General features: G+C 36.2%; 1 long non-coding RNA gene across 1 annotated transcript in view; it reads left to right on the forward strand.

Annotated features, from left to right (window-relative positions):
• LOC126064555 (uncharacterized) overlaps positions 1-27626 on the forward strand; it is a 135300-nt gene that overhangs the window by 100833 nt on the left and 6841 nt on the right. Inside the window, exon 2 of the long non-coding RNA XR_007514575.1 lies at positions 17466-17585. This is a non-coding gene — a long non-coding RNA (uncharacterized LOC126064555). The remainder of the gene's footprint in view (positions 1-17465; positions 17586-27626) is intronic.

Genomic DNA, 27626 nt, shown 5'->3' on the forward strand with positions numbered 1-27626 from the left:
ACTTTTTAAAGTGATCAGTGATGTCATGTATTGACTACATTGTCCCGTATATTTTCAAATCGGTATCAGATATTTAGCTATTGTTTTAAATTAATCCTATCACCTGACACATCACTATTAATATTATACTATTTTTCTTTGTGTAACTGGCTTGAAGATGAGCATGACGTATTTTGATGATATAAATCATATTTAAGAAGTTAATACGCTAACATTTATGTTTTAACACCAAATCCAAATTGGAATGTAAAAACAAGAAATATGACTAGCTTTGAATTTTAAAAATTGGAAATAATATATAGACCCTGGGTCCCTTTTAAACTGCTCATTCCTGAATAATTTTTAATGCAAAATATGTTGATTCATTATTTGGGTAGTTTGCATTAAGATCACATTTGCTTTGGAAGGTGTTTTGATAACCTTTGAACAACTGTAGTTCATAAATGCGTTAGGGCTTTAATAATAATAATAACTCCTACTGAAACAGCCTATATTGGAAATCTTTTAAGCATTCTTAAAATGAACACATTCAAGGAAAATAAAATGATAGTGGTAGTAGAGATAATATATTTCCTCACATTATTGCTAGCATCAGCTATTAGGAGATCCACAACTTCACTCTATTTCCTCAATTCTAAAATGTCAATATCTATAAAAGGGACCATTGATTAACAACTTCCCTGGAATCAAAAAAAAAAAAAAAAAACTGTCGTTTTTTTGAAATTCATTGTAGAATGGATCCTCATTTATGAAATATTAAAATATGAATACATATTGGGTTTAAGATTAAGGAAATGTGAAAATGAGTGTGTGTATTTACAATCCATGATTTTCCAAGTGATACCTGTCACTTTGCAGGTGAGTTTTTAATCCAGAATAATTGTCCTTTACCTAAATCTGTTACAGCTTTGCTGGCATTACTGTAAATAGGTATGCAGTCATGAATGGGCAAAGTTTGATGTAACATAACTGTATGACCACTTTTCCCTCCATAGTAATATTTTTAAATATGTGAAATATTCCACTATATGATAACATTCTGTTTCTATTTCTTAAAAAAGTTCCTTCAGATACAGGAAGTTTACATTTTACTGTGAAGAAATAAAAATCATGAGAAGAAATGAATAAGTATACAGTTATTACTACCAGCTTTTCCTCCCCAATAGAAGTTTGTCATCAGCAGTTACAGGTGGAAAGTAGAAACTGATTTGTGAAATAGGTTAAATTTATATTCATGAAACCAAGTAGCAAAGCATAGTGTGAACCAATGTCATGGGATAAGTTATGTCCCCCAAAATATGTTGTCAACCTGGCTAGTCCATGATTTCCAGTATTGTGTGATTGTCCACCATTTTGTCATCTGACCTAATTACCCTAAAAAAATTTTTTTTTCCTATGCGTTGTAAATCCTACCTGTATGATGTTAATGAGGTGGGATTAGTGGTAGTTTGTTTTTGTGAGGTAGGACTCAATCTACAAGATTAGAAAAATATCTTAAATCAATCTCTTTTGAGATATAAAGAGAGAAGCAAGCAGAGAGTCATGGGGACCTCATATCACCAAGAAACAGAAGCCAAGGGAATAGCACGTCCTTTGGACCCCGGATCCCTGTGCTGAGAAGCTCCTCAACAAGGGGAAGATTGATGACAAAGACCTTCCTCCAGAGCCACCCTAAATTTGGACTTGTAGCCTACTAGACTGTGAGACAATAGATTTCTCTTTGTCAAAGTCATTCACTTGTGGTATTTCTGTTATAGCAGCCCTAGATAATCAAGACTACAAATAAGACAAAAAATGACATTATTAAATGAAATAAATCAAACATAGCTTTGTTACAATGTGAAGGTTTTTGGAAATAAAGGAGAAATGGATATATTTTAAGAAAAGACCTAGATTGTCCTTATTAGCTTTGCCTTGATTATATTATTTATAACCAAGGTATTTATACACTATTGAAAGAATTTCAGTAATTCCAAGGTTTATAATAAACGATATTCACATAACAATTTCCAGATACACAGAGCCTTACTTACTTTGCCTATCCCTGTTGCTGTCTAGTAGTTTCCGGACAGAGTAGAACTGCCCCACAGGGTTTTCTAGGATGTAGTCTTTAAGGAAATAGACTGCCACATCTTTCTTCCACGTTCTTACATTAAGTGAACTCTTAAATATTGAAATATGCACATCAATTCAATACTTACATTGGAATATATGCATACCTACATGTATAATTTCTGTGCCAGCACAAAATTGCCACTAAACTGTTGTTTAGATCTCATGGACAGATGCAAAAACCAACAGAGTGGAATGAATTCAAATAGTCTCAATTATGCCTGTTGTAGGTTTAATTAGGTATGCGCCAGCTTAACATACATCTGGACTATAAAAGAGGCGTAATGAGTATCTGAACTAACAACATGAATTTTTTTCCCAAATTTCTCTGTGGGTGTCTGTGCTTCTCTGCGAGGCCGTGTAAAGATGTCGCTGTTACTTTCAGTAGTTCCTTCTGGTGTGTGCACAGCTGTACTTAATGTGTTAATGTGTGTCTGTATGTGTATGTGTGTGTATAAGCACTGGATTTGGAAGATAATCAATTAATCCACAGGGGTAAAAAAGCTGGCTTTCTATTTAAAAATATTCTTTTAAGATTTCTATTATTCTGCAAATAATGTTTTAATGTTAATGAATATAATGAAAATGACAGGAAAAAAAAATCACTCATTTTTGACCAGTTTTATAATTTGTTTTCTTATTTCCATGCCCCTTTATTCTTTTTCCTATTCACGTGAATTATTTTTATGTGTTTAATTACAATGTGAATACAATTTTGCATTCTATTTTTTTAACATTTAAAAATTTAAGACTCTTCCATAATTACACTTTATAATAGTTAAATAATACTCTTTTGCCATGACTTAATATTTAAACCATTACACTAATAAAAAATGTTTAGATCTATTCCAGTTGAATGCCATAGCACAACAATGAACCTTCTTTGTTTATAGTTTTTCTCCTTAAAGACCATTATAATAATACACACTTCATATTTTAACTCTTTGTAGTGATGTTATGTATAACCATTCAGGACGGCAAAATAAAGTGAGAAGACAGCAATTATCCAAAAAAAAAAATAAAATAAAATAAGCAAAGATTAGATGCCTAAGGCCAAAATAGTAAATGGAACCATCATAGAATGTAATATCAAAAGGAGCCACTGTAGTAAGAAATAGCAGAATGAAGAGGAAAAATATTAATACTACATGTTGAGAGTATTTTGTAGCTTATTTGTACTATATTCATTGCCAAAGCAAAATTTTCTTTAAAATGATTTGGTATTCTGTAGCAAAATAGAAAAGGAAAATGTCAGCTGGCAACATACTAGATGGTTGGTTATACTCTATTTTCTGTACATATATGATATAGTGTCAAGTTTGATTCTTGTTGCTATTTCACACATTCTTGGTTGTTGTTGTTGTCGTTGTTAGGTGCCATCGAGTCTGTTCTGACTTATAGCGACCCTATGCACAACAGAACAAAACACTGCCCGGTCCTGCGCCATCCCTACAATCGTTGTTATGCTTGAGCTCATTGTTGCAGCCACTGTGTCAATCCACGTCGTTGAGGGCCTTCCTTTTTTCTGATGACCCTGTATGCATGATATCCTTCTCCAGGGACTCATCCCTCCTGACAACATGTCCAAAGTATGTAAGACGCAGTCTTGCCATCCTTACCTCTAAGGAGCATTCTGGCCGTACTTCTTCCAAGACAGATTTGTTCGTTCTTTTGGCAGTCCATGGTATATTCAATAATCTTCGCCAACACCACAATTCAAAGGCATCAATTCTTCTTCAGTCTTCCATATTCATTGTCCAGCTTTCACATCCATATGATGCAATTGAAAATACCATGGCTTGGGTCAGGCGCACCTTAGTCTTCAGGGTGACATCTTTGCTCTTCAACACTTTGAAGAGATCCTTTGCAGCAGATTTGCCCAATGCAATGTGTCTTTTGATTTCTTGACTGCTGCTTCCACGGCTGTTGATTGTGGATTCAAGTAAAATGAAACCCTTGACAACTTCAGTCTTTTCTCTGTTTATCATGATGATACTCATTGGTCCAGTTGTGAGAATTTTTGTTTTCTTTATGTTGAGGTATAATCCATACTGAAGGCTGTGGTCTTTGATATTCATTAGTAAATGCTTCAAGTCCTCTTCACTTTCAGCAAGCAAGGTTGTGTCATCTGCATAACACAGGTTGTTAATGAGTCTTCCTCCAATCCCGATACCCCATTCTTCTTCATATAGTCCAGCTTCTTGTATTATTTGTTCAGCATACAGATTAAATAGGTATGATGAAAGAATACAACCCTGATACACACATTTCCTGACTTTAAACCAATCAGTATCCCCTTGTTCTGTCCGAAGAACTGCCTCTTGATCTATGTAAAGTTTCCTTATGAGCACAATTAAGTGTTCTGGAATTCCAATTCTTCACAGTGTTATCCATAGCTTGTTACGATCCACACAGTCGAATGCCTTTGCATAGTCAATAAAACACAGGTAAACATCCTTCTGGTGTTTTTTGCTTTCAGCCAGGATCCATCTGACATCAGCAGTGATATCCTTGGTTCCACATGCTGTTCTGAAACCGGCCTGAATTTCTGGCAGTTCCCTGTTGATATCCTGCTGCAGCAGCCATTTTTGAATGAGCTTCACCAAAATTTTGCTTGCATGTGATATTAATGATATTGTTGTATAATTTCCACATTTGGTTGGATCGCCTTTCTTGGAAATAGGCATAAATATGGATCTCTTCCTGTCAGTTGGCCAGGAAGCTGTCTTCCATGTTTCTTGGCATAAACAAGTGAGCACCTCCAGTGCTGCATCGGTTTGTTGAAACACCTCAATGGATATTCCATCAATTCCCTAAGCTTTGTTTTTTGCCAATACCTTCAGAGCAGCTTGGACTTCTTCCTTCAGTACCATCGTTCCTGATCATATGCCACCTCTTGAAATGGTTGAACATCAACTAATTCTTTTTGGCATAATGCCTCTGTGTATTCCTTCCATCTTCTTTTGATGCTTCCTGCATCGTTTAATATTTTCCCCATGGAATCCTTCACTATTGCAACACGATGCTTGAATTTTTTCTTCAGTTCTTTCAGCTTGAGAAAAGCCGAGCATGTTCTTCCTTTTTGGTTTTCCATCTCCAGCTCTTTGCACACGTCATTGTAATACTTTACTTTGTCTTCTTGAGAGGCCCTTTCAAATCTTCAGTTCTTTTACTTCATCAATTCTTCCTTTTGCTTTAGCTGCTTGACACTCAGGAGCAAGTTTCAGAGTCTCCTCTGATATCCATCTTGGTGTTTTCATTCTTGTCTTTTCAGTGACCTCTTGCTTTCTTCATGGATGATGTCTTTGATGTCGTTCCACAACTCATCTGGTCACTGGTGTTCAATGCATCAAATCTATTCTTCAGATGGTCTCTAAATTCAGGTGAGATATACTCAAGGTCATATTTTGGCTCCTGTGGACTTGCTCCGATTTTTTTCAGTTTCGGCTTGAACTTGCATATGAACAATTGATGGTATGAAAGACATAATATTTATCACAGTTTATATTTGCAAGGCAGGGTTCTTTATTGCTGTTGTTACAGAATTTTGGTTAATTATATTAAATAAAACTTTTTGGTCTTATAGTCAGTAGCACGTATTGTCATATTGATAATTATAATGGATCTGATAAAATATGTCTTATTGAAATTTTTTAATGACATTTAATTTGTTCTTACATTTTCCAGATTTTGTCATTTATATATGTGTTTGTGTGTGCGTGTGTGTATATTTATATACACACATATATATACATGAGTATGATTATGGCCTAAGTATGTATTAAGAAGAAATGATGTTGCTTTAAATGAGTGTTTCTCAGGATTTAAAGCATATATTCTCTTTTGACAAACAGTTATTGATTCCATTGTCATATAGTGATTAAGTCTGCTTGAAAATCATAGTATCTTCTGCATATCTCTATTAGTAACTAAAATTTTGTTGAGCTTCATTTTCCATTTTGTATAATTTAACAATGTTTATAAATTATAACTATAAGATGATAAATTTACTAGAGTATTTTTATCTCCCTGAGTGTTCTAATATTCCTCCCCAAATACCATGCCGTTTACGTACTAAGTAGAGGATACCTACGTTAAATATTTCCCCTACTAATTATCATCATCAATAACAAGGATAATGAGTTTAATAAAAGAAAACTGAAACCCCAATGGAATCTAATAAGATGGAAACAATGAAGTTAAGTTTAGAATCTCATGAAATAAATTGATTAACTGCTAGATAACTTATTTGTTTAAGAAAGAGAGAAAACCTCTTCTATTTGAAATAGATATAAAATATTTTGAGGAATGGAGATTATATTTTCAAAATATTAGAAAACTTTGAGCACATTTTTGCTAATAAATTTGAACATTTGAATCATTGTTAAATTTTGTAATTTACACAAAAAAAAGATGTAATATGCCTCTGGAGATTAATAACTTCAAAATTACTTGACATAATTATTCCAAAAAAGCATATTAGAAACTGAGGAACAAGTATAATTTAGAGAGCCTTCCCCAAATCCACCGTGTAGCTCTGCTGTTTGCTTCTGTGTATTCACACCTCAGCATCCACATGCCTACTGAGAATCACTTATCTGGACAAGTCAATATTCAAGAACAGTAAGCCAAATTCTGAAAATGGAAGTAGAGAGACAAATTAGTGGAAAAAAATGAAAAGCCATAAAACTGATTCTAGCATATGGGGAGATTTAGTTTATATTAAAGACCCCTTTTTCGATCAACTATCCAGACACTGGGGGAGGTGAGGAAAAAGAACCACATACTGTTTAATCCTCAACGTACAGCTTAACTCCAGAGAGCTTGAATAGTGAAATGCACATTATGCTTATATCATTTACAGAATCCATACATAAACAGATAGGAAATTTTGGTAAAGATCCGAAGAAGAAACACTTCTTTTGGCAAAATTCAGAAATTAGAAACATAAAAGATCAATGGATTTGACTAATTACAATTTAAAACTTCTAAATAGCAAGGGAAGTACATAAAAACATTTTAAAGGCCAATGAAAATTATATATATATGTGTGTGTGTAGCAGAAAATGTGGTAATAGGCCTAAATGTCCATTCAGCTCTGACAAAGCAATTAAAAATTTTCCAACAACTCTAGAAATACGTGTATAGGAAGAGTAGGGGGTCACAAAATGAAATAGAATGGGCAATGGCATCTAAAATTTCAACATCAAGAAAATTCAATAAAAATGTATCAGTGATTAGTCATGATTTAGGGGCCTCATGGTTTAGTGTTTGACTCCTAACCCAAAGGTTGGTGGTCTGCTTCAGAAAGGTCACAGCCTGGAAAACCCCATGGAGCAGTTCTATGCTGCAACACATGAGGTTGCCATGAGTGGAAATCCATTCCGTGGCAACTAATAACGACAGTCGTGATTTAAAAGATGAGTTTGTGTTTACTGCTTAGTAAAGAGATTAGGAAGGTTGACTCTTATGTTATCCAAATTTGAATGGGCATATCATTTGTCATATCAATTCTACTTCTAAGACTTAAAATGAGAAAATATTGGAACAATGTTTAAATATATATATATATATGCATTCACACACACAAAGATATTCTTCGTGGTGCTTTTTTTTAATATCCTTAAGAATACTGTTAAGCAAATTCAGTATCATATGATGGGATACATATAAAAATAATGAATGTATACATAAACATGTGTTAACTTGGAATGATAGCCATGCTATGTTTTGTGGAGTAAAAAAGGCATATCATAAAATTAACTGGATTCAATGTTGTAAAGTAAAATATTAATATATTATCTATGATATGAGAGGGAATATATCCCTAAAATTATCAATGTATAAATTAGGGTAAGAGGGGTGTCTTGGTTATCTAGTGCTGCTATAAGAGAAATACCACAAGTGAATGGCTTTAACAAACAGAAGTTTATTCTCTTACAGCCTAGTAGGCTAGAAGTCAGCTCCGTGGGAAGGCTTTCTCTCTCTGTGGGTTCTGGAGAAAAGCCCTTGTCATGCATCTTCCCTTGGTCAAGAAGCTTCTCCTCATAGGAACCTCAGGTCCAAAGGAAGCGCTCTACTCCTGGTGCTGTTTTCTTGGTGTTATGAGGTCCCCACATCTCTCTGCTCTCTTCTCTCTTTTTTATCTCAAAAGAGATTGACTTAAGACACTGTCTAATCTTGTAGATTTTCAATATAACTGCAGATAATCCGTATCGTTAGCACCAAGCAAGTCAGCGGAACACATTACATTAGCCCTCAAGCCTTGAAAATAATCCTCTGTTTTCTGAGACCATTTACACAATGGTCTTGCCCTCCAGATTCTAGGTATTGGCCAACCTCTCCGATTCTGAGCTGAGGCCCCTCAGCTCTGAGCTTTAGCTCCACCTTTCAAGCCCACTGGGATGGCAACTCTACTCCCTTAACTTTAGGTGCACCATTCTCTTAGTCCAGCTGAGTGGTGACTCCACGCTTAGAAACACCAGAGGCCATGGCTCCACCCTTTGAGACCCCAGAGGTCATGGCCATACCCTTTTATACTGAGGCAGCTCGGCTTCCTATGTTCCCTGTCTCTTCAGCTTCTGCTTCCTGGGTCCTTGGCCTCTTGGCCCTTTGGGACTCACTGCCTGCATCTGCCCTGCTGGGGCAAATGTTCCAAAGCTCTGTAGCTCCACGGATAAGTGCTTGGAGGCACCCCACTCTGCCAGTAAACTTTGTCCAGAAGGCACTCACTCAGGTGTCTTGCTCCTTGGGTTGACAAGCCTAGCTCCACTGACAAGTGCCTAGAGGAAGACTTCCCTCCAGGAAGTCTCTTGTACAAAGGCATTGAGCAGCCTTGCTCTGTGGGTCCCCTCCAGCGCTGTCTGGCACTGGTCTTCTGCTGCCGGTTCTCTGCTGCTTCTCACCGGTCTCTTTGATGTTAACATCTCTCCGATGTTAACAGTTCTCCTCTCTGCCTTCTGAGTCCTCTATCCATTCACAGTTTCAAAACCACTTCCACATTTTAGGTATCTGTTAGAGCAGCATCCTGCAAAGGACGCACTCTGTTCCTGGTGCTGCTTTCTATGAGGTCCCCCTGTCTCTCTGCTCGCTTCTCTCTTTTATATCTCAAAAAATATTAGTTTAAGACACTATCTAATCTTGTAAATCATCAATATAACTGCCAATAATCCCATCTCAATAACAGTGTAGTGATAGAATTTACAACATATAGGTAAATCACATCAGATGGGGATCATGACCCAGCTAAGTTGACAGATATTTTGGGGGGACACACAATTCAACCCATGAGAAGGGGAGAGAATTCCTTTATTGAAAATATAAGGATAAAATGTGTGTAAGAGAAAGTTCCTTTTAAAATAGTGTGATCAAGGAAGGCACTAGAGAGAGAGTGTTGGAGCTGAGACTAAAGGGAAGAGGAGTAAGAGATGAAAACAGAGAGGGGATGGTTGTGCAAAGAGAATAGTAGGAAAAGCAAGAAGCAAATGTAAAGGTCCTGAGGGAGGAATAAGTTTCTCGTGATCCAGGAAGCACGAAGAATGGAATGTGAGTGAGAAGCAGAGTGTTGGCTCCAGATAAAGTGAGGCCTACAGGGCCATTGTAAGGCAGATTTAAAAAAAAAAAAAATAGCCATTGAGTCAATTCCGACTCATGGCGACCTTACAGGACAAAGTAGAACTGCCCCATAAGGTTTCCAAGGAGTGGCTGATGGATTTGAACTGCCGATTTTTTGGTTAGTAGCCAAACGCTTAACCACTGTGCCACTGTTCTATGGATTTAGCAGAAGCTAACCCAGCCTACACTTCAAAGGCCACTTGTCTGTAAGAATGGGAACTCCTTATAAGTCCTGTGAAATAATTCAGGAAAAATGTAACAGTGCCTCTTTCCCAGATAATGGCTTGGGAAGTGACTAAAAAAAATGACAGGATTCTAGAAATGTTTTGAATGTAGAGTCCATACTGATTGCTGATTATTTCGATGTGGGACCAGAAAGAAGGATAAGAGTAAACAATGATTTGGCCTGGGTAGCTGTATTTTTTAAAATTTTATTCCATTAGAGTGAATTTAAATTCATATTTAAATAACGACTCATTGCCAGTGTTACCGTATTAGCCAATGCAGATCTACAGCGTGAGGGTACCAGACAGCAGAAGCCAAGAAATGAGCTCGGGGTCACAAGTCCTGGAGATGCTGAGGGACCAGCAGAGGAGACTGGAAGAAGTAGCAGGAGTGAGGTGGTAGAAAGGAAGAGAGTGTGGCTTTAAAGGTCAAGTAAAGAAACCCGTTCTGAATAGACTCAGGAAAGACTGATTCACTGGGTCAAATGTTGCCCATATGTCAGATTAGATGAGGACTCTGAATTGACAGTGGTTTTGCATTGTGGACAGCACCGTGATCTTGATAGATGTTTGTGATTGTTGAGCAGGGTGCCATGCCTGATTGCATTTGTCCAAGGGGGCGTTCAGCCTTTTTTTGTGTGTGTGTTGCTCCCTAATCCCTTTCCAACTGGATTCTAAAATCCTTGAATGCACATTTTCTGCACTTTGAATCTTTGTATGCCAGTTTGCCTGTTACAGTGTTTTTTTATATATTTTTTTAAAATTTTTATTGTGCTTTAACTGAAAGTTTACAAATCAAGGCAATCTCTTACACAAAAACTTATATACACCTTGCTACATACTCCTAATTGCTCTCTTCCTAGTGAGACAGCCCACTCCCTCCCTCCATTCTCTCTTTTCCTGTCCATTTTTACAGCTTCTAACCCCCTCTACATTCTCATCTCCCCTCCAGTGTGGAGATGCCAACATAGTCTCAAGTGTCCCTCTGATACAAGAAGCTCACCCCTCACCAGCATCCCTCTCCAACACATTGTCCAGTCCAATCCCTGTCTGAAGAGTTGGCTTTGGGAATGGTTCCTGTCCTGGGCCAACAGAAAGTCTGGGGGCCATGAGCATCGGGTCCTTCTAGTCTCAGTCAGACCATTAAGTCTGGTCTTTTTATGAGAATTTGGGGTCTGCATCCCACTGCTCTTCTGCTCCCTCAGGGGTTCTCTGTTGTGTTCCCTGTCAGGGCAGTCGTCAGTTGTAGCCGGGCACCATCTAGCTCTTCTGGTCTCAGGCTGATGTAGTCTCTGGTTTATGTGGCCCTTTCTGTCTCTTGGACTCGTAATTACCTTGTGTCCTTCGTGTTCTTCATTCTCCTTTGATCCAGGTGGGTTGAGACCAATTGATGCATCTTAGATGGCCGCTTGCTAGCGTTCAAGACCCCAGACGCCTCTCTCCAAGGTAGGATGCAGAATGTTTTCTTAATAGATTTTATTATGCCAGTTGATTTATATGTCCCCTCAAACCATGGTCCCCAAACCCATGCACCTGCTATACTGGCCTTTGAAGCATTCAGCTTATTCAGGAAACTTCTTTGCTTTTGGTTTAGTCCAGTTGTGCTGAGCTCACCTGTATTGTGTGTTATCTTTCTCTTCACCCAAAGTGGTTCTTATCTACTATCTAATTAGTGAGTACCCCTCTCCCACCCTCCCTCCCTCCCTCCTCTCGTAACCATCAAAGAATATTTTTTTCTTCTCTGTTTAAACTATTTCTTGAGTTCTTGTAACAGTGGTCTTATACAATATTTGTCCTTTTGCAACTGACTGATTTCACTTAGCATGGTGCCTTCCAGATTCCTCCATGTTACGAAATGTTTCACAGATTCATCACTGTTCTTTATTTATGGGTAGTATTCCATTGTGTGAATATACCTTAATTTATTTATCCATTCATCTGATGATGGGCACCTTGGTTGCTTCCATCTTTTGCTATTGTAAACAGTGCTGCAATGAACAAGGGTGTTCATATATCTGTTCGTGTAAAGGCACTTATTTCTCTAGGATATATTCCAAGGAGTTGGATTGCTGGATCCTATGGTAGTTCTGTTTCTAGCTTTTTAAGGAAGTGCCAAATCGATTTCCAAAGTGGTTGTACCATTTTACATTCCCACCAGAAGTGTTCCAATCTCTCCACGGCCTCTCCAACATTTATTATTTTGTGTTTTTTGGATTAATGCCAGCCTTGTTGAGTGAGATGAAATCTCATTCTAGTTTTGATTTGCATTTCTCTAATGGTTAATGATTGTGAACATTTCCTCGTATATCTGTTAGCTACCTGAATGTCTTCTTTAGTGAAGTGTCTGTTCATATCTTTTGCCCATTTTTTAATTGAGTTATTTGTAATTTTGCTGTTGAGTTTTTGCAGTGTCATGCAGATTTTAGAGATCAGAGGCTGATCGAAAATGCCATAGCTAAAAACTTTTTCCCAGTCTGTAGGTGGTCTTTTTACTGTTTTGGTGAAGTCTTTGGATGAGCATAGGTGTTTGATTTTCAGGTGCTTCCAGTTATCTAGTTTTTCTTCTGCATTGTTAGTAATGTTTTGTATACTGTTTATGCCATGTATTGGGGCTCCTAACGTGGTCCCTATTTTTTCTTCCATGATCTTCATCATTTTAGACTTTATGTTTAGGTCTTTGATCTATTTTGAGTTACTTTTTTTGTGCATGGAGTGAGGTATGGGTCTTGTTTCATTTTTTTTGCAGATGTACATCGATTTATGCCAGCACCATTTGTTAAAAAGACTGCCTTTTCCCCATTTAACTGTTTTGGGGCCTTTGTCAAATACCAACTGCTCCTATGTGGATGGATTTATGTCTGGATTCTCAATTCTATTCCTGCCCCATAAAGTTTCCAAGGAGGACCTGGTAGATTCAAACTGCCGACCTTTTTGTTAGCAGCTGTAGCCCTTAACCACTATGTCACCAGGGTTTCAGTATTCTATGTACATTCATAATTCACCATAGTGGTGTGAAAACAATGTGTATAGGACGAAATTATAACATACAATTCTCAGAATTCCATCTATACCGGTTGACTCTCTTTCCACATTTAGGTTATTTCTAAAGAATGAATCTGATATCCTGTAAGCATTTCCTGTCCAAATAGGAACGTACCCAATGTGGGTACCACAGTGTTAAACTAGAGACTCAGTTATTTAACACAAATAAATTAGTTTTGGATAGAATCATCCGAGTTAAAGAAATTAAATATCGACTTAAACTATTCCATGTATAAACCTTTTTACATGCTTATGCTTTGTTTTAAATATTTCTTAACATTCACTCCTGAGACATCAGGAGTTCTCCAGTAGGATCCCGCATGATTATGGACACTTCAAAATGCAGGATATACTGAAATGATATTTATGTTTCTAAAAGGCATACAAATATTTCATTTTTATTTACCATGTATATTCTATGATTATTTAAGATATTCATGCTGACAATTCTAGCCTCATTAATAATTTTAGTATAAATATGGCATTTCAGAAAATCCAATTCTAATCAATTTTATTCAGTACTTTTCTTATCATTTTGTTAAATTCATTATTTGTATGTTATATATTCTTAAATTGAAATGTTAACTGTAATGTGTTATATATCATGATATTCCTTACTTGATTGGTTAAAAAAAAACTTTTTGTTTTCTATCATAAATAGTTGAGTCCTCAAAAAAGCATGATTTAATGGAAAGAGTATGGGGTCTGGTGTCAGATCAACCTTGTAGTGAAACTGGCTTGATTTCTTATTAGCCAGTCACATGACTTTGAGAAAGATCACTTAGCATTTCTAAGCCTCACTTTCACAATTTGTGATATGAAGACGATGATAGGAATATGTCTTTGTTCATGAACCACGGAGAAAATCCTTGTAAAGTGTGAACCTGACATATTGGCTAGTTACATTATTTTGTTGTTATTGTTACTATTATCTTGCAAGATTGTCTTGCTCTGTTTTAGTCGTGTTGAATGGCTCCGGTTTTGTGTTTCAGTGTGCAAGAGGGAGGTAGAGAAACTTTTCTGGGTAGCAGTGACTTCCGATGAGGGATGAGTAGGATGTTAAGAGGAAATGAACAATATTCCCTTCAGACTGGATCCCAAATTGGAAGTCAGGATGCAGTGTTCATTTCTCACCAGTATTTGTGTTTTTAGTGGTGGCTTGGTTCCCAGATGCTTAACAAAATATAATGCAGCCAAATGAGTTGCTTTACTTGCATATTCTGGGAATTTAAACACAAGTGAGAACATTGTTACAAGTGGATGGTATACTGTGCCCAGATATCAAGCAGACAGCTTGCAAATATGTCCTGGGAATATGACCTCTTTCTAAGTTGTGAATTTTTTTTATTATAGTGGAGGGGTTTCTATTTTTAAAAAATGATGAATCAAATCTATTTTTTTTTTCAGTAACTGAAGATTTCTTGATTTAGTTGGATACTAACTTTGGAAAACTGAACGCAGGAAAATATCATTGGATCACATTAAGCCATGCCTATCTACATGGCTCCATAAACAAAAGAAATATTGAAATGTAATAACAACTAACAAGTAACAGTAAATGTTGGCCAGTCAAGTTAAGCCATCTAAAAATAACATACTTAGTCAAATGAATCAACTAGGGGAAGGGCTGGTAATATAGGCCTAGTACCAAACAACATATATTCTTTTATCAACACTTTAAACAATTACATGTGCAAGAAGCTTAAGAATAATAATAACTGCGGAACACATCAAAGGGTATGTGAGAGGGTTTTGAGTTTAGATGCTTGGTTTATAAGTAATGTCGTTCCAAACCTATTCTTTTTTCTTTCATAAAAATCAATCTTCCAAATAGGGACTGGATGGGAACTTTACATTCTTTCTCAAAACCAGGAAAACCAACCCATTGCCATTGAGTTGATTCTGACTCCTGTTGACCCTAAAAGACAGACTAGAACTGCCGCATATGGTTTCCAGGGAGCACCTGGTAGATTTGAACTGCCGACCTTTTGGTTAGCAGCCATAGCTCTTAACCACTACGCCACCAGGGTTTCCTATTCTTTCTCAGTACAAGTTGCGAGTGGCACAGGAATTCAAGAACAACTTGGTTCTCTTCCAAGCCATTCCTACGAGCAGCAAGATGTCCACAAAGAACAGAAGGAGGTGCTAAGTATGAAGTTCCTTACAAATAGCAAAACAGACCTGACCTGCATTGATTACCTCCCACAAACTAAAATATAAAAGTCAGTGCCCGCCATTAATGAGAAAAAGAGAATGGTTACAATGGGAAGGACATGAATGTTTAAAGAAAGCATCATTCCCCTCCCCGCTTTGTTTTGTTCCTAGTTTATAAACTTGGGTTATCCAGAAGGTAACCTGGTAGATTTTAAAGTTATTGCCATTGAAAAGAAAAGCAATCTCAGATGTTTAAAAAAAAAAAAAAAGTTAATCGAGCATTTTTTTACTTGAAGTTCTTCTGGGCCTCAGAACTAAATATTGCTACCACCATCCTACTGTAGACTTACAAAGCAGTAGAAGACCACTTCAAAAGAGGATGCTAATATCAGAATAAAAGAATTGTTTCAGAATTGGTCAGGAATTGAGTACAAGTTTTACCAAATTGTGGGCAATGACGTCTTTTTTCTAACAACCATCATTAATATTTTTGATATCAATGTTACTGGTTTCCTGTGATCCTGACAATGAACCCTTGGACTTAATAATATCAATAAATTCACCCACCTGGAATTTGTAAAACTACCAGCTAATACTAAATATCAAATTCCGTGGAAATGGCAAGCAAATGGATGAAAACCAACATGTACCTCCTCAATCATGAAGCAGGAAAAATTTTTATACAAGCTAGTTTAGCAATTAAATGTGCCTGACTTTAAACAGAGTAAGAAAGGGATCAGTGGCCAGCATTAGTAGATGGGAATGTAGGAAGCCTTTTCACTCATTCATTCTTCAATCATTCAACAAATATTTCTTGATTGACTAAAGGAATTGATTCTGCATGATCCTGATTCCATGGACAGAAAACAAAGAAACAAACAAAAAGAGGTGGGAGAGGAGAGATGACCCAAGAGCAAAAAAATAAAAATAAAATGACATTATTGAGAGGTTACTTGAGATAAGGACATGAAACTAAAATTATAGACTTTTACACACACACTTTTTTGACCAACAAATGTTCCATTCAGTAGTGGAAAAAACAACATCATGAAATCTATGCTTAAAGACTTCAAACCCACAAGAACAAAAACATCAGCAAAAGTAGGTAAGTCACAAAAGTAAAGAGGAGATGAGAAACACCTTAAATTGCCCGAGTAAATACAAGAAAGAGTTCTGATACTTCATAGCCCCATAAGTGTTGCCTCTAAAAAATGAGAGCGTGATGAAGAAACTCAAAGTTTGAAAAAGAGACTATAGAGCAACACAAGGAAATACAGATCAGTCAGACACGAGGGGAGAACACTGGAAGAAAAAGGAAAGTGAAAAAGCGTTAAAGTGAAAAACACACTAGAAATTACAAAAATAAATTTGGAATAACTGCAATAACTGTGGCTGCTATACTTCATAAAATATTTCTCAAACAATGAAAGAGAAAATAACATAACTATAGAAATAATTAGAAGATATGTGAAAGATATACAAGAGAGATAAGAGAAAACTCACATACATTAAACCAGTTCATAGAGAAAAAGAGAACAAACAAAAATAAAGTAGAAATTGGAATTATAATTGAAGAAAAAATCTCTAAATACAGTTCTGGAATCTGTGAACAACTCTTTCATATAAGATTATTGTCAGTATCTAAACTCATCTTGTGAAGTTACTGAACATGAAATAGTAATGATTATGTGATTAGGAAGGGAAAAAATACCATCCACCAGAGGAAAGAGTACTCCTGAAAACCAGAATGACATACCAACCAATTAGAAAGTGGGTTATAAACAGTCAATTCAACTGCTAACTCGTGGATTCAAACTTTTGGTTAGGAGCTGAAGGCTTAACCACTGGGCTACTAGGGCACCCCGGACTAAAATTTACTTCTCTGTGACTGCTTCAACATTAAAAATCAGTTTATTAATCAAACCATACTAGGTTAATTTTTTTATAATCACTTAACTGGTAGAAACATTAAGAAAGAATATATTACTACCTTTCTTCTAATATTTTATAGAAATATAAATGGATGTGATCACCTTGAATATGTGGAGATTTATTTCCTACCTTCTGGAAAAATTAGAAAGAGTGATATTGGCCTTATTTGATGTACATTTTGTTATAATATTAGTGGGCCTGATGATTTTTGCTTTGCAAATGAATTACATTTTTTTTAATATGTATAATCAAATGCAAGTATTCAGTAACTTACTGTGTTCAGGAAAACATGCTAGTTTTTTCCTCTCTTTTTTTCAAATTATATAGAAGTTGTGAAATAATTGTAAAGTTGTAATTAATAAGATATTTTAAATTTTTATTTTTCAGAATTGAATGCAGTGATCACATAAACTAGAAAAAGGAGATAAAGCATAACCTCTGGACTTCCTTCTCATGTGATATTTATTCCGGAAGAAGCAGTAAGATAGCTGACAGATGTGTATCACAGTAAGTATTTTCTAATGAAATTAGCATGTTTATATTTTTTGACTGGATGACCTCATACATGGTACACTTTCACATAATTCAAAAATAATATTTGTAGTAGCAGTATTTTGAAGCATTAGCTGACAAGAGAATAGCAGCTTAGGAAAAAAGAAAATGGTCCTGTGTATAGAATCACTTGTTTATGTTGTTGATAGGTGCTGTCGAGTCAGTTCTGACTCACAGTGACACAGTGAACAAAACTAGCTGGTCCTGTACCACCCTCACAGTCATCGCTGTGTCAGAGCACATTGTTGCAGCCACTGTGTCAATCCATGTCATTGAGGGTCTTCCTCTTTTTCGATGACCCTCTACTTTACCAAGAATGATGTCATTCTCCAGGGACTGGTCCTTCTTGATAACATGTCCAAGGTACGTGAGACAAAGTCTCACCATCGTCACTTCCAAGCAGTACTCTGGCTGTACTACTTCTAAGACAGATCTGGTCATTCTTCTGGCAGTCCATAGTATATTCAACGTTCTTCACCAACACCATAATTCAAAGACTTCAATTATTCTTCTGTCTTCCTATTCATCATCCAGATTTTGCATACATATGAACCCCCCCCAAAAAAACCAAACCCATTGCCATCGAGTCGATTCTGACTCATGGTGACCCTATAGGACAGAGTAGAACTGCCCCATAGGATTTCCAAGGAGTGGCTGGGGGATTCAAACTGCCGATCTTTTGGTTAGCAGCCAAGCTCTTGACCACTGCAACACCAGGGCATGAATATAAGGCGATTGAAAATACCATGGCTTGGGTCAGGTGTACCTTAGTCCTGAAGGTGGCATCTTTAATTTTTAATACTTTATAGAGGTCTTTTCTAGCAGATTTGCCCAGTGCAATGCATTGTTTGATTTCTTGACTGCTGCTTCCATGGGTGTTGACTGTGGACTCAAGTAACATGAAATCCTTGACAGCTTCAATCTTTTCTTTATTTTTCATGATGTTGCTTATTGATCCAATTGTGAGGATATTTGTTTTCTTTATGCTGAGATGATATAATCCATACTGAAGGCTGTAGTCTTTGATTTTCATCAGTAAGTGCTTAAAGTCCTCTTCACTTTCAGCAAGCAAGGTTGTGTTATCTCCATATCACAGGTTGTTAATGAGTCTTCCTTCAACCCTGATGCCCTGTTCTTCATATAGTCCAGCTTCTCAGATTATTCACTCAGCATAGAGATTGAATAAGTATGGTGAAAGGATACAACCCTGATGCACGCCATTCCTTATTTTAAACCACCCAGTGTCCCCTTGTTCTGTTCGAACAGCTGCCTCTTGGTCTAAGTACAGGTTCTGCTTGAGCACAATTAAGTGTTCTGGAATTCCCATTCTTCTCAATGTAATCCATAATTTGTTATTACCAACACAGTAGAATGCCTATGCATAATCAATAGATCACAGGTAAACATTTTTCTGTTATTCTCTGCTTTCAGCCAAGATCCATCCGATATCAGCCATGATATCCCTTATTCCTTGTGCTCTTCTGAATCTGGCTGCAATTTCTAGCAGTTCCCTATCAATGTACTGCTGCAACCATTTTTGAATTATCTTCAACAAAACTTTACTTGCATGTGACATTAATGATATTTTATAATTTCTGCATTCCTTTAGATCGTCATTCTTCTGAATTGTCAAATTTGTGGATCTTTTCCAGTTGGATGGCCAGGTAGCTGCTCTCTTCCAATTTTCTTGTCATAGACAAGCCAGCGCTTCCAGGGTAACATCCATTTGTTGACATATCTCAGTTGGCATTCTGTCAGTTCTGGGAGCTGTATTTCTTGCTAATGCCTTCAGTGCAATTTGTACTTCTTCATTCAGTACCATCAGTTCTTGATCATATTCTACCTCCTGAAATGGTTGAAGGTTGACCAATTCTTTTTGGGATAGCGACTTTGTATTCTTTCCATCTTCTTTTGATGCTTCCTGAGTCACTCAATTTTTGACCCAGAGAATCCTTCAAAATTGCAGCTCAAGGCTTGAATTTTTTCTTCAGTTGTTTCAGCTTGAGAAATGTGTTCTTTCCTTTTTTATTTTCTAACTCCAGGTCTTTGCACATTTTGTTATAATACTTTCTCTTCTGGAGCTGCCCTTTGAAATTTCCTGTTCAGCTCTTTTACTTTATCATTTTTTCATTTCACGTTAGCTACTCTACCTATGTTCAAGAGCAAGTTTCAGAATCTATTCTGTCATCCATTTTGGTCTTTTGTTTCTTACCTGTCTTTTTAATGACCTTTTGCTTTCTTCACTTATGATGCCCTTGATATTATCCCACAGCTTGTCTGGTCTTTATTCATTAGTGTTCAATGTATCAAATCAAGTCTATTCTTGAGATGGTCCGTTGTACTTTGGCTCTTGTAGAGTTGTTTTAATTTTCTTCAGCTTCAACTTGAACTTGCATTTGACCAATTGATAACCTGTTTCACAGTCATTCCCTAGGCTATGTTCTGACTGATGATACTGAGCTTTTCCATCTTCTCTTTCCGTACATATATTTGCTGTGATACCTGTGCATCCCATCTGGTGATATATCATATAGCATATCAAATATAGGTATTAATATAAACTTTTATTATTTTATATAGAGTATTTGCTATAAACCAAGTTCACTGAGGGAAAAACCACAGTTGTTTACAGTGCCATGGTATTTGCCAAAATGTATTTCCGAGTGAAACAGGTTTCTGATAAGACAGTGAAATAATGTCAGAACTATGCTGGGGAGAAAGACAGCCTTACTATAAATAATCAATGCATTGCAAGGTATAGGATCAGAAAAACAATGGAATAAAATTTACAAAGCAGGCTGATGACATTTTTGTAGTATTTTTGAACCTATTGGAATTTAAATGATTATAGCACCAGGTTCATTTAATAGAATGCTCAGCCTGTTAAGCTGAGACACAACTAATTAAGATATCACATGTCCTTTACTCTTAGCATCTGTGATTTAATCATGCAAAACTACTGTATTCATAAAGAAATGATACACCTCATAAGCTGAACTGAGAGATTGATTTTGCCATATAATTGAAGAAATAGATTTTGAACTTAATATTCCATAGTGCTTCCATTTTAATTCTGGACTAAGTGCTATTATGATTGGTAAAGAAATTGAATTTAATCATCGTTTTGCTGGTAGACTAAAGGTTGGTTGTATTTCTTTGGTGGCAAGGTCTTTTGATAGTCTTGTGGATTACAGAGAAAGTATCATATCTGCAGGAAATTCACAGAAGACTGTGGTTAATAGCAAAGTCTTCAGACATGCACATTTTCTTTAGGTTTTGAAATTGATGTCATTATCTCAGCTGATGCTAAGCCAGTGCCCAGCATGGTCTTCCGATTGGTCAGGGCTGTGCTCTACAGATGGTTATGTATGTTGGATATCACCCAGGATGCAATCAAATATGTTTTATGTACCTGACATATTTTATTAATCAGAGAAGTTATTCAGATGATGAAAGATCCTTTTTAACATCTTATGGCTTATAACATTTTTCCCTGAAAACAGAGCACACGCATTTTGCAAAAGTCCTTGTGAAAGAAGCAATTTTAATTTCATTAGTTGATTCATAATTCCATAAATATTTTACTTTATATAATGTAGTGATAACTTAAATATTCCATTCAGATTTTGAAATTTCTATTTGTGATAATATTTAACCTATTTCCAAGACTTGGAGCAATGGATATAATTCAGTATTTAAATAGGTAAGTAAAGGCTTCAGAGTCATTTTTAAGACTTGTTTTCCTTGGTTCAATGTTACCGTTTTTACTCTTTCATTGTCTCCAAAAATATGTGTTCACAATATGCCTGAGTAATGGCATCTATTTAAAGCCAAACTGGCACTGAAGACAAAATCAGACTTATTAAATGTAAGCGTTACTTGTTCTACTTAAGAAGGAATTCAAAGCCAGTGATTTTAAATATGTCTACTATAATATAATATTTCTCATTTAGAATCACAGACAAATTTCCATGGAGGTACATATTTACATGTAGTACACAGACTATTTTCAATGAAGTAAAATTATTTTTAATGAGTATTGTTGGTGACTTGTGACTGACAGATATTTGTTAATTGCTTTAAAAGTATTCACCTTCTACTAAAGTAGACCAGGTTTTTTTTTATCAAGACCATATCGTTAAATACAAATTTTCATGTTCATTTTCAGTGACATTTAAGACTGAGTGATGTTGGAACCCATACAGTTTATTTAACACATTTCATGTTGTTTAATACAATGTTCAGTCTATACAATTTTCCTTTGAGCTAATCACTTTACTATGTCACTGCACCAGTGCACACATGTAAGTATGCTTTTTTCAATAACCATGATTGCAAGGATGAGTACATAGAACTGCACCAAGATAAGACATCTCGTGTAGGATTATTTCTTTTTTTTTTTTTTTTAAGAGAAATGTGTCAAGTCTTCTAGTGGTTTAATATATAAGATATTTTATTGTGAAGTTTGCTCAATAAAAGCAGGGTTCGTTTCCCACCCCCCTCAAGTACAGCTATTTAACATTTATTCAACATTAGCTTTTGTACATTTCAATGTTGTTCTATTTGGCAGATACTTTTATAATGCTTTAAATAGTTTTGCTAAGGAAGAAAAGCTTTAACATTGGACCAAACAATTTAAGTGTCTGACTTAACATTGAAGATATGAATAGCCCAAATCCACTGTCCTTGTGTTGATTCCAACTCATAGTAACCGTATAAAAAAAAAAAAAGAGTAAAACTGCCCCATACGGTTTCCAAGGCTGTAAACTGCCACAGCTTTCTCAGGCAGAGTGGCTGGTAAATTCAAACCACCAATCTCTGGTTATCAGCCAAGTACTTTAACCACTGAGCCACCAGGGCTCCTCATGAATAGCCCACTAGGTGATAAATCAAACTTTTGGAATCAGTAACTTTTATCCTTTGGTCTAATGTTAAAAGACATTTGTAGTGTTCCATATGCATGATAATAATTTCAAATAAAAATCAAATCCAGATTTTGCTAAGAAGAGGTTTATTCAGAAAGAAAGACATTGCAATGTGGAGAATGCTCCAATATCAGAAATCTGCAAGTATCTCAAGAGCTAGGCAAAAAGAGATTTTCTTTTATAGAGATGAAAGTAAACAAGGCTAGAAAGAACCAGGTGTCAGGAAGTGGGTGAAAGGGTGGTGTGACTGGATAGTAAATCAGAAAAGGTTTTATGTTAAGGCCTGCCTGCTCTCTGAAAAAGGTCCTTAAGTAAGAGTTGTGTATTGGCTCAGGATGAGGGCAGAGCAATGTTCGGGAACTTGGGGAAGGAGAGAAGCTAACCAAAGTTTGTTGCACAAGCAATTGGTTCTTATTGATCAGTGGAGACAAGCAGTTCAGCTCATGCATGAGACAAAGAATGGGATTTGAAAGATCTGTGTGTGGCCCTCATAAGTAACCAAGGGTCATCCTTGTCAATGGAAGGTGGCTCTTTGCAGTAAGCTATTTTCCTTAATACAAAAGGGTGGGGAGATTTCTTAACCTTGACTGGTTTCCAGGATTGTGGGATTCAGGTAAATGTTAATATGGCCAATACTAATAACAATCATCGGAATAGTACTTTGTAAGAGAACTACATCATTTACAAACTTAGAGGAAGATATTCATTTAAATTAACAACGTGATGATAAACACTAGCTTAGTCTTCCTTTATAAATCTTACTAAGATCTTTCATATTATTTAAGGTCTAAAGGAAGATGGTGGTCTTATTCATATTTAGGGGTGATTTCATTGTGATATTTTACAATTTAGCTCTTATTATAGAAGGAATACACTTAGGAGAGTTTTAGTTGGAAGATCTACAAGGTGTGTTTCAGTTATTAAGCTGCAAGTTTCAGCTTCTTTCCAGTGATATTTGTATTTCTTTCTTTAAAAAATATGAAGAATTACCATTTGAGGCATAGCCTCAAACAGTAGAAATTGAAACATCATATGGAAAGGTCTAAGAAGCAAAGATGAGTTTCAGAGATTATCTACTCTCAGAAATGAATTCGTTGATTTCCCCTCTTTGATTTAACTATTTTAGACTCAGAAATTAGCCTCATGAAGTAACCACTAATTGCATTGTGGTAGGAAATGTTATACTAAGTTTCAGAAGACCGAGATCACTTCTAAGCTTCATCCCTTTCCTTCTCTGTAAGATGAGAATAATAATTCTCTTGCTTACCTCACAAGACCACCAGCACTTCTAAGGCTGATGCCCCTTCTTTTAGAAAGGTGTCCATTATTACTGTTCCTCACTGAGGAATTAGAGCTCTTGTTGAGCGCGTGTCTCCTTTCTCCTTGCTTGTGGGTACTCATTCTTACACCTTTTCAATGAAAAGTGATTTTAAACTTGGCCAATATATCTACTCTTTCACTCTCTAAATCTAGACAATTTCAAATCTATGGTGACAGATGTTGTTGTTATGTGCTATATAGTTGATTCCAACTCATAACAACCCTATAGGACAGAATAGAACTGCCCCATAGGGTTTCCTAGGCTGTGATCGTCATGTGAGCAGATCACCAGGTCTCATGGGTTTGAATTGAAAACTTTTTGCCTGGCAACCCAGTGCTTAACCATTGAGTCGCCAGGACACCGGTTGATAAAGAGATCCAAAAAAAAAAAAAAAAACCCGCTGCAGTCGAGTCAATTCTGGCTCATAGCGACTCTATAAGACTGACTAGAACTGCCACATAGAGTTTCCATGGAGCACCTCGTGGATTTGAACTGCCGACCTCTGGGTTAACAGCCGTAGCACTTAACCATTCCACCACCAGGGTTTCCTGATAGAGAAATACCTATTCTTAAATCTTTAGCCTTCACTTCTGAAACACGTATATTTAGAAACTTGAAGAACTTGATGCTTGGTACTTATGTGACTGAAAAACATATATTTCCTCTTCTGTTCTTCTAATTTTTCTCTCCAACTGCTGAAGTTTGGAGTATCAACATGAGGTATGCTTTTGTGACATTGACAACACTAACTTTAAAAAGAGAACGAAGAAACAGAATATTATATAACTTAGTATATTTCCATACTGAAGCTTACAAAGTACATAAAAAAATAGTTCTATGGAAATTAGAAAATGTGTTCTTGATTTTCAGATGAGGAGGCGTTGTACCTAACTGTGCCTTCAGGTCACATTGACTCCCTGGTCCACATGTTAATTTTTAAATTAATAAATCGTATTAAAAATTTGTAAAATCTCTTCTAAGAACATCCAGATTCTAAATCATGGAACCACTCAAAAGACCATACATATCATCCTGTAGAATGGGACCTGCAAATATTGTCTTCTCTTTTGCTTTCTCTCTACCTTTCCTCTCCTCTGTGGTCATCATACATGCTTACTTCCTCTTGAGTTTAAATCAGGAGTCGAATACAATAAAATTGTTCTTTTTTTACTGAGTCACATCATCTTATTGAATCAATTTAAATTTATAGAATCTATTGCTCAATACTTGGTGTGAAGTGTAGTGATATTAAGAGAAACACCCACCCTCAAGGAGCTTAGTGTCTATTGGAGATTACAGAATTAAAAAAATATATATATATAAACAATATTGTAACAATATTCTAACAACATTGTAGAGTGTTTAATATATGCCAGGCTTGCTCAAAATGCTTTATTTAGAATCCTTACAGTTACTCTGTTACTTATGTATTATGGTTTTCTTCCACTTGAGCCATGAGAGAACAGAGAGGAAATCAGGAGAGAGTGAGTAACCTGCCTACTGGTAAATGGATAAGCTGAGTCCAGAGGCCGTGCACTTAAATACTGTTCTTTTGTTTAAAAATACCTGAAGGCTAGAGATATGCATAAAATGTTGGGAGGCAACTGAAAAGAGCCACTGGGCTTAGTAGGGGAAGTGGCCAAAGGAGTGGTGCCAAAACTCAGCTTTGAAGGATAACAGGCTGTTATCTCTGCAGCTAATTCCTAGTAGGTTAGAGGTTTACTGTGTTAGCAAGGGCAGACTCAGTAGAGTGATGGGGAGGCCAGATGGTGCTGGGACTGAGGAGAGAATAGACAGTGATAGAGCAGAAACTGTTTGGATGAGAAGGGAAGAAGAGAAATTTGACAGAAACTAGAAGAGAATATGAAATCAAGGGAGGATTTCTTTAGCTTGTTGATTATTTGTTTAGTAACTTTTTTTTTTTCCATTTTAATGGGAGAGACCTGATATTTAGAAGGTTTCAGGAAAAAGAAAGAAGTTGGAGATAGTTGGTAGATACGTGTATAAGACTGAAGATTCAATTCCCAGGACATTTGAAAGATGGGCTGCACCAGAGGAGGTATATACAATAGTTGAGAGCAGGGCTCTGTGATCAGGAGCCATGGGCTTGAGTGCCTGCTGACCACTTGATCACTATGTGGCTTTGGCAATGTCAGTCAATCTCACAATACTTCAGCTTCCTCGTCTCTAAAATGTGTATGAAAATAGTATCACTCCAAGAGGGTTAATTATGAGGATTGTTAGATGTGGTTGAGTCGGTTTGGACTCATACTGACCCTATCTATGTACAACAGAACAAAACACTGCCATCCACACAATCATTGCTGTGCTTGATCCCATTGTTGCAGCCAATGTGTCAATCCATCACATTGAGGGTTGTGAGGATTAGATGTTATAATGTATATAAAAATGATTTAAAGTAAGAATTCAGTGTAGTGTTTGCTATTATTTTTATTTGGAGTGAATCGGTTGGCCTCATAGATGAAGAGGCCTAAAGGTGAGCATGTCCTTGGAAACTGGAATGAAGGGGAAATGACTGATATTTCTCTAGGCAAGTTTGTGAATATGATTCTTAACCAGACAATACCTTGTTATCTCAGTGACTTTAGCAGTTATCCTTTTTCTTGAAATAAAACAAAGCTAAAATATTTAGAACTCTTTTTGGCCTAAAATAATAAATATACATCTGGTAGATTGAAAGATGTTTGGAAATAGGACCTCCTTTGGCCTAAAAATATTAACATCTGTTAGATACAAAGGCGTTTGGGAATATTTGTAGATGCATGCTGTGTAGTACATCTTATTGTCTGTAGGTGAGGTGGCAATATATCACGCAAATGTCAAGTGTGACGTGTGTATTCTTTCTTGAGCACAGGAAGTAACAACCTAATATGGCCCTTTAAGTGATGATAGAAGGCTGCCTGAAACAACTCTGAGGGACAAAGAGCAGTGAAAGAATCATGTCCCGTTCTAGGTAGTTGCTAAAGGAAGTTAGAAATTTTTTTTTTTTGAATGATGCTAAATAATTTTAAATATTTTTTAGAATTCTTCTATTTAAGAAGATTAGAAGAGCCAGAAATGACATTCTTTATATTGTCCTCTCAACTTGGCTTATTATATTTTCTCTGTGGGTGTGTCACATTTTTAGATATAACCAGAAGTAACCTATAGTGAGTTTGGGGAAAAAGGCACTAATCAAGCTAATGAATAAAAAGATAATGTTAAAGTAATAGAAATATTTTGTCTTGTGTACATTTTGTAAATGGGCATTTTCCTACAGAATGTGTGTATATATGTCATATTTCCTTTAAGGGTTTGTATATGCAATCCTTGGAAACTTTATAGGGCAGTTCCACTCTGTCCTGTAGGGTCGTGACGGCATTGGGCACTGGGTATATGCAATCCTATCACTTGTTTCTAAATGGGAGCAGTCCTGTGCTTACTCTCATTTAACTGGTACCATCCTTCTTCTGGTGATTCTGGGTTAACATAGCCTGGTTTCCTTTTCTTCTTAGCAATTTAAAGCTACAAATAATCTCAGATTTGTTGAATGAAAGCTAACCTTAAAAAAAAAAAAAAAAAAAAAACCTTAAGGGAAGCTAAATCAAATCTGAGGATGACAGCTACTAAATTTTGTTCTACTTCTGTATTCCTTAGTCATGTTGATTTCTGAGCTTTTCTATGAATCAAGATCAGGCTTCATTCTTAATTGTCTATCGTACTTGTTCTGATGTGATTTACCCTCTATTC

This window comes from Elephas maximus, chromosome 21 (assembly GCF_024166365.1).
Source record: "Elephas maximus indicus isolate mEleMax1 chromosome 21, mEleMax1 primary haplotype, whole genome shotgun sequence".
NCBI lineage: Eukaryota > Metazoa > Chordata > Mammalia > Proboscidea > Elephantidae > Elephas > Elephas maximus.